The following is an 8161-nucleotide window of genomic DNA, read 5'->3' on the forward strand; positions in this document are numbered from 1 at the left end:
CAGGTAAGCACAGAACCAAATGCCTTAATTCCATTTATGCAGAGAGAGGAGTGAAGAGCAAAGGGGTCAAGATAATTTTGGAGAAAAACACAGGAACAGTTGACCTGAGCAAGTGAGAGCTCACAGACTCCAGAGTGACAGTGGTGGAACCTGCATAAGCCAAACCACGCCCACCAGATGGGATTCAGGTTGGGGAGATTTGCATCTTTGGGGGCCACTGGAAGTAGAACTAGAATTTACCTTTATTGCATGAAATGGCTTTTTGCAGCCCTTTCAATGTACAGGGTTACTTTTTCAACCTAGATGCTTGAGGAGGGCCTTGGTTCTGCAAAAATCATGTGAAAGACTTTGATGATGCACCATTAGAAGCCTCATCTTCTCTGAAGAGTGAATGGGCTTGGGATGGGGAGTTGGTGGGGGTACGGGTGGGAGAGGGAACAGAGACTGAAATGTAAAATATGAATGATTTTAATTTAAATTAAAAAATAAAAATAACAACATGGCTGCTGATATTTAATGGCAGGAAATGTATAAAACTGTTCAACTTACTAATTTCTAAACTTAAAACAAATAGAGAAACAAGAAGAATATAAGAACATTAAAAAGCAACAAAATCATGTCTATATTTTATGTCATTTTGGAGAGATTATGCAACAGTGTGAATGCCAGTCTTTATCTGTTCATGTCCAGTGTAATATTCTCTTTTGATGCTCAACTCTGAGTGCAAAATGATCGACTTCTTACATAATAAAAGTTGAACGACGTAGATTTGGTATCCCGATGTTAGGTGAACTATAGGGTTCTGATGCCACAAATTAAAGCAGACTAATGTTATCTTGATGAGAAGTAGAATGCCTCAGTCTCCTTTGGTCAAAGCAGGGTATGAAGAATGTCTGAGATCTCCTGGATGAGAAGAAAACAGAGATCCACTTGGATAGAGATTGAGGGTAGAGAGCTTTCTATGAGAATGTTCTGAAAGCTCTAGGTTAAATCATGTGATTTGGGGGCCCAATAGACTGAAGATATATATTTGAGTCACAATGAATTGAGGAGGCAGATTGGAATCCACATATGTAGTTTTTCAATATATCCCACTCCCAGAGAAAGAGAGGTCTTTTGATCCAGAAGTCAGAGGAGATAAATCATCAGAATTACTGAAGAAATTAGAAATGGTTCATGCCTGCATAGAATATAGGAATAGTTCACAGAATTCATTGTCAGATGGATCTCTTAAGTTTATTCAGCTGTTTAGACATATGTATGAAAGTTGGGGTCCACACCACTTTTTCCACCATAAGGCAAAGTAATTCAGGACTGGGCTCTATTTCACACTCCTCAGCCCTGGTACATTAAGATACAGTGTTCTGGGTGTCAATTTTGGTGAATGGAATGACAGGTAACTCTATTTAGTTAGGAACAAACTGATGACCCTGAATCAGATGACAATAAGGGCCTTTTGTGACAAACAGCTCATGTGGTGAGAATTCAGCATAAAAATGCAGCAGGATAGTGGCCCTTGAGTTTAAATGACACCCTATTAAATAATATTGATGAGTCTATTTTCTAAATAATACATAGAATTTATGAGACTGCTTTGTGCATTTGAGGACTGTTACCTTTTTATGAAATCAAGCATATCTGATGTCATTTTTCATAGGGAAATGCATTCTTAGATTAAGTTTGGGGGAAGTTAGTTGGAAGGACCAAGAGTAAAAGAGCATATTCTTGGACCCTTTTGGTGACTTTCTACTTTCACTGACTTTGGAACAAGTAAAGAGATTTGTAATGCCTTCAGAAAAGTGTGTATATCCAATGGTCCCATATTTACAAGAAGATGATGGGGCATCTCCATGGTCTGATTTGTAAATACTTCATCTTCATTGGGGAGATATATATAGGTCTATTGTGCAGACGGACAATCTCTTATCCTTTAATGGGTAGTTTTACACCAGAGACCTGGGTGGTTCCAAGAAATCAGAGTGCTTTTGGATGTTAGTCAAACTTTTAAGTCCATATTGTACAGAGAGGAAAAACAGAATGTAAACTGGGCAATGTAAATAGACGTTCAAGATACCTTTGACAGAAATTTGTCAGGGTACCTTATAAAGTAGAGGAAGACCAATGTACTTCACCATATTCCAAGAGAACATTAAGGTTATAATACACACATCTTCCAAATGTTCAATGCATGTAGGAAACCAGTCTCAGAATTTCTTCTAAGAAGATGTTGGCACTTGAAGTGGAGTTGTAGTTCCTGTGTGTTAGAAGGGAAGGTGAATAGCCACTGGGTCAATGGGAGTACATCTGTAATATCCTCATGAAGAGCAAGAAATTATGGATCTATCTTGCTGTACAAGCTATTCAATGGAATATGTGCCAGTCACTTGAAACAAAGAGAAAGATGTTAGAGCACTTTTTAAAAATTGTAATTCTTTAAGCCCCCAGCTTTGTAGAGCATGATTTTCTGTGACGCTCTTGGTAGAGCAAGTGCATTAAGGCTCATATTGTGTTTATAGATAAGTAATTGGTCCCTTAAAGTAAGAAGTCAAAGTTCTCATGACCATTTCTTAAAAAGATGGTGTCATGATTTCACTATATTCTAACTAACAATGTGCCATCAGAGTGGACAAATGGAGGCTGAATGGGTTCCTGGCAGAAGGGGCAATTTTCCCCCTTATCAATGGGCAAGACAGTGAGAATATTTTTAACAGAGGAAATCTGAGGCCAAATATAGGTCAAAATTAGCTACAATAATTGCCATTGATGAACGACATACTTTTTGGTTAAGGAGGAAAAGTTCTATCAATTTTGGCAAATGTTGAATTTCTTCTGGTGAAATCTACAGTAGAGAAGGTCCCCCCACTGCTTCTTCATCTAGCAGTTCTTCAAATGTTAGGATATCCATGACTTTTGGGAAATTTGGAAGACAACAAGTATCAACTTCAGTATTTTTGAACAGCTGGTGCTCCTGTGTCAATAATACTTTCTCCTTAGTTTTGTGCTCAACAACCCAGATCAGTGTACGAATGGAAACTGCAATATTTCTTGTGACTGGATTGCTGGCAGTGTCCTCCAAACCTCCATATGCTCACTATGATTGGGATTTGTGAACTCTATCTAGAGTGGATTCCAGTGGTGAGAACTTAAAACTAGGATCCGCATTTACCATGGGAAGCATGTCTGAGACTTACCTTATGAGTCTGTGGAGATTGATGTAAACTACATTATAGCACACATAAAATACTCTTGAAAAATATCCTCAATGGAATTGTGTAAGGCAGATTAGAAGAAAGCAAAGTACTAGGGCATCTTGTAGTGTTACAAAGAATTCCAAGCCAAATTTTAAAGTGAGAGGGAAAGGGGAGTTATTTGCCTCACCATATTGCATAGCCAAACACATTATCTCTCCATCTATGGTTCCAAATTTTCATTCCAATTTGTAAGGTTCTTATCCTTACAGATCCCATTTTAACCTTGACGTACTCTAAACATTTATCAAAGAGGAAGAAAAAATTGCTTTCTCTGTGGACTTTCCAACTTTAACTTGAGCTACATGGCGTAGAACAAAGTGTAGATTCTCACTGTTTAGAGTATTTACTACTGGATCCTATATGAGTACCAGTGTGTTGAGTCACTGAGTATAAGCAAGCATTTCAGTTATTAATACCTGTGTCTTTCCACACACCTTAGTAATGAGAGTGGTGATGTAAGGCTGTGTACTTAGATCTTATGCATGGAGATTTACCATGGATGTATAATATCAAATGGGAAGATAATGCAAGTCATATTAGGCAGAGAAGCATGTTTAATATCATCTTTGGCATTAAGAAATTCTCTGAGTTGCAGATGGGCAAATTTACTAATTAATTATACCTTGTAGAGATATTTAACTTCTAATGCAAGATTGTAATAGAAGAAAAGGACTGAGCTTCTCACTGACTCACATATACAGAGAAGATTGCTTATTTTCAAAGAGGAATATAGAGTGACACTTTTGTTGAGTGTGTTCTGTATCTCCTTTGGCAGAGTGGAAAATTCTGAAACCAGCCCCGGTAAGGGAATATTTCTGAATCTCCTCATTAAGAGGAGGGAAAATCTTAAACACATTATTTCAGTATGTAGAAATCCAATTCACCCTTGAGAGTGGTGAAAATCCTAGGTCACCTTGGTTAGTGGGAGAATATTTGTGCTCTGCCTCATTAGCTTCTCATTATACCCCTAGCTACAGATATGCATACCATGAGTCAAAACATTGTGAGTCCAGAAAGAATTCAGATTTTTTTCCTGAAGGATGATTGGTCTTCTGGGCAATGATTCTTCCACAAGATTTTCTTTGTCTCTACAATTGACAACAAATTTTCAAGTACATTTACTAGGTTCTAGGCAGATGAATCCATGTCTATATTTTATTCTCTGCTATATATTCATGGATGTAGTGTGGTCCCATCTCTTACAGGTGTTAAAGTTGCTGATTTGTTCAGATGGGGAAGCTTTCATGTGCAATGACAAGTGACCATATTCAGAAAGTTCAACTAGAGTTCAGATGGGTAACTCTGAAGTATCTTTGAAAACATGATTGCTTGAGACACTCACTTGCCAATAGAAAACATTTTGGAGTTTTCAATTACCAGATAATTTTGTCCCAAACCACCTTAGATAATATAGAATACCTGGAACAGACAGATTTGCAGGAGATGCATTTTAAGCTTTCTAATCTATACTGTTGTCTCAAAGTACCCAATTTTTTTCCACAGAGGAAGAAGCATAAGGCTCCCTTCACTTTATTCCCTGTTACTGAGTAGTAAAATGATTTATACCCAATTGTACAAATGGACAAATGTGAGTGGCATGGAAGAGAAAAATAAAGTTTAAACCCTCTTGGTATAAAGGACAAAAGTCAAAAGCAGACTTTTGTCTAAGAACTATGTCTTATGCCTTATCTGGAAGTGAAAAAGTGAGGAGTAATAATGGAAGAATGGGAGTACTAGACACCTTCTATGAAAGAATACCTGTGAGACCCTCTTAAACAAAAGTGAATGTCAGAATCCCCTTGGTCTGTGGGTGCATAAATCATGCTTCCCTGACTTAAAAGGGATTAGTAGTAGAAGCATATCCCAACATATATAACCAGGTTTTGAAACACTTCTCCAGATCTTAGTATTTCCATATGTTATCTTGAATCTGGGGAAGACCAGCTAGCATTCAAATGCTGTTTGTAACACCATGAATGATGCAGGCTGAGAAGTTTGCTTCATCTATTTTCAGTCAGCCCTTTAGATCTACGTATTAATGGCAGAATTCTTATTTCTGATGACTGGCTAAAAGATAGATGACATGAATTCTTGACTTTGTTTGCAAATACTAGGTTCTGGTGTATCTCAGCTAGACATTATTCAGAGAGGAAGTCTCTCATAGATGAACATCTCTAACTTTAAATATCAGACTACAAGCATCATAAAACAAAGGCCCAAAGGACACTACTTAGTTAGAAAACATGTTGTGCATAGTACATAAGACAGGGGATATCCCATAATCCCTCAGAAAAAGTCTCAGTCTGTATTATTCATACTAGGCTGTTACTGGAAATCAATGTAGATTCAAAGATTCTTTTATAATGGGTCAGCAGTTCTCAAGTGTGAGCCAAAATTATCAGAAGGATCGCTTATCACATTTCCTCAATGTCATCCGTTTACATTCCAGCTTATTAGAGCTGGAATTCTGTAGTTATGTAGTAACCAAGAAACATTTATATAGCTAGGGGTCTGTGCACTCTTTGTTCTTGGAAGAAATGTTTGATGCTCACTTTGTTATAGGTGGAAAATGAAGAATATAGGTACATAGGATTCTGAGGAGTTCACCCATGTGGTTCAGACACACTCTTTCAAAAAAGTGGGAATTATACTCCCTTGGCCACATAGGGAAAATCTGATACATTTTCAGCAGACATTTGCATACCTTGTAAAATTAAGTCATTTTAGAACATTCTCCTTAGATTCCAGATCTTCCCTGTGATTTGGTATGTTCATATCTAGAGGGGGATCTGCAAGAGATATATCAATACTCTTAGGATTCTTGAAATTTTGTGTTTCTGTTGCTAGATAAATTGCGTAGTTACATTTGTGTTCACTAAATCTAACAGATCTGGGCTACAATGGTGAGAACACAGTTTGTACTGATTGAATTGAAGGAAGTAGAAAGATTCCAGGCTCTTCTTGTTCTCTTTGTTCTCTATGACCTGCCACTATAGTGAACAATGCTTTTTCAGTAAGTAGGCAAATCAATGTGGCCATGCACAGAAAAGGGAAATATGAGAGCTACTTGAGTCAATTGGAGAAGTTCTAACTCCTGTCTTTCATAGGTTGAAAAAAAGTCACACAAAATTTGGAATGGAGAGTATCTCCAATGGTGCTGTTGTAAGAGTGAATGCCATAATTTACCTTTTAAGGAAGAGCATGATCCAGGAATATTTTTGTCATATTTGAATTCTTCTTTAAAGTATAGAAAACGTCAGTCTCTTGCAACTCCACTGAAGGCATGAGAGAAATCTTCACATTCTTCTCAGAGTTTGGATGTAAATTACTGGGCCTAATTCTTAAACTTACAAATAACTTGAAAGATGTTATCACAAAGAACAGGAACTTCCCAATTTTGGTTAAAACTTATTAGTAAATGGCCTGGTTTTCAAGCTAGCTTTTCTATATTTTTGCAATGGGTCTTCAAATTACTGTTCCCCAAATTTCCCTTGGATAAGGGTATATTTAAGGTCTACCAAGCACAGAGGGAGAAGTTCTCAATCACTTAGTTTTCCTTGGAAACAGTGTAGAACTAAGATTGGTATGAATGCAAATAAGAAATTAAATCATTTTTTAGTGATAGGGTTTACTTTAATCACAATTTAATATTGTAGAATCACTTGGTATACATGTTATGCTCTGTATCTTACTTCTTCATAGGATATTGTCTCTCATAATATAGTAGAGATAATTAATGTCTATATTGTCCCCCATTGAATTCCTGCATGCCACTCTTAGTTCACTCCTGAAAATCTGATGCTATGCTCATGTAGTTAGCAGAAATAAGTTAATTTCTCATATGAGAATTTTCCAAGTAGGTTTACACACTTAGTTTTGATGAGTTTAAGTCTAGGTCTTACCTTTGTCCCTCTTTCCACAGAAAGAGAAAGATTCAGAACCTTGAGGGTAGTACTTGCTTTCTTCTTGTTCCAAAGAAATGTTCCAACATTCTTGTTCCATTAGGAGCCAGGATTTTACAATCATGCAATCATGTGTGCCTCTAACTTCCTCTCATTAGAGCAGGAATTTCTTAGTCCCAGTTGAGAATAAATATATATTCTAGGAATACTTGTTTGGATGGGAATATACAAACCTTTGTTCTACTTAATATGAAGATCTGGGGCCTCTGACATGAAATTTAACTGTCTCACCTAGCTTCTTTTTGACTGGATACATCTCAAATTCCCTTGATTAATGTTTAGGAAACTTTGGCCTGCTGAGAATAATGCAAACACCTAAATCCCAACATTATTTTATCTGAAACCCATTTTGACTAGGGAATTTCCAAGATCACCTGAATCAAGATATGTATGTCACATTGCTTGTTGATCTACTAAGGAAAGTCCCTTGGATCTCATTGTGCATTTCTCAGTAAACTTCTCTGGTAATCAGAAGTCTAGATTATGTCCTGGCAGTTGATTAGGTTTATTTATGAGAACACTTGCTATGACTGAAGACCTGAGGTATCTCCTTATGAGGGATAATAAATATATAATAAATATAAATGGAAATATGTATCTGTGCAAATCTTAGGCCATTAATTCTAAACATATATGTCACATAGCTTATTGAGTCATCAGCATGCTGTTTGGCTATCATCTTGAAAAGGTGCATATCTGGCCTATTTGGGGAATGATTTGGTCTGAAACATCCTAGTACTGTTAGGTCTGATTGTTCTGAGGAAAAAAAAATGTTATGCTCCCTTGCTGAGGTTCTACCTGTTTGCATCTCTTCTCCTTAGTTTGTAATGCATTGTCTCCAGAGTCCTAGAAGTAGACTGGAAAGTGACATCTTCATAGGAAATGAGACGTTGAAAGATACAGTATGCCAGTATGGACAGTTTTAAAGGTCCGTATGTGAACTTCAAA

Source organism: Cricetulus griseus, unplaced genomic scaffold (assembly GCF_003668045.3).
Source record: "Cricetulus griseus strain 17A/GY unplaced genomic scaffold, alternate assembly CriGri-PICRH-1.0 unplaced_scaffold_1, whole genome shotgun sequence".
Taxonomy (NCBI): domain Eukaryota; kingdom Metazoa; phylum Chordata; class Mammalia; order Rodentia; family Cricetidae; genus Cricetulus; species Cricetulus griseus.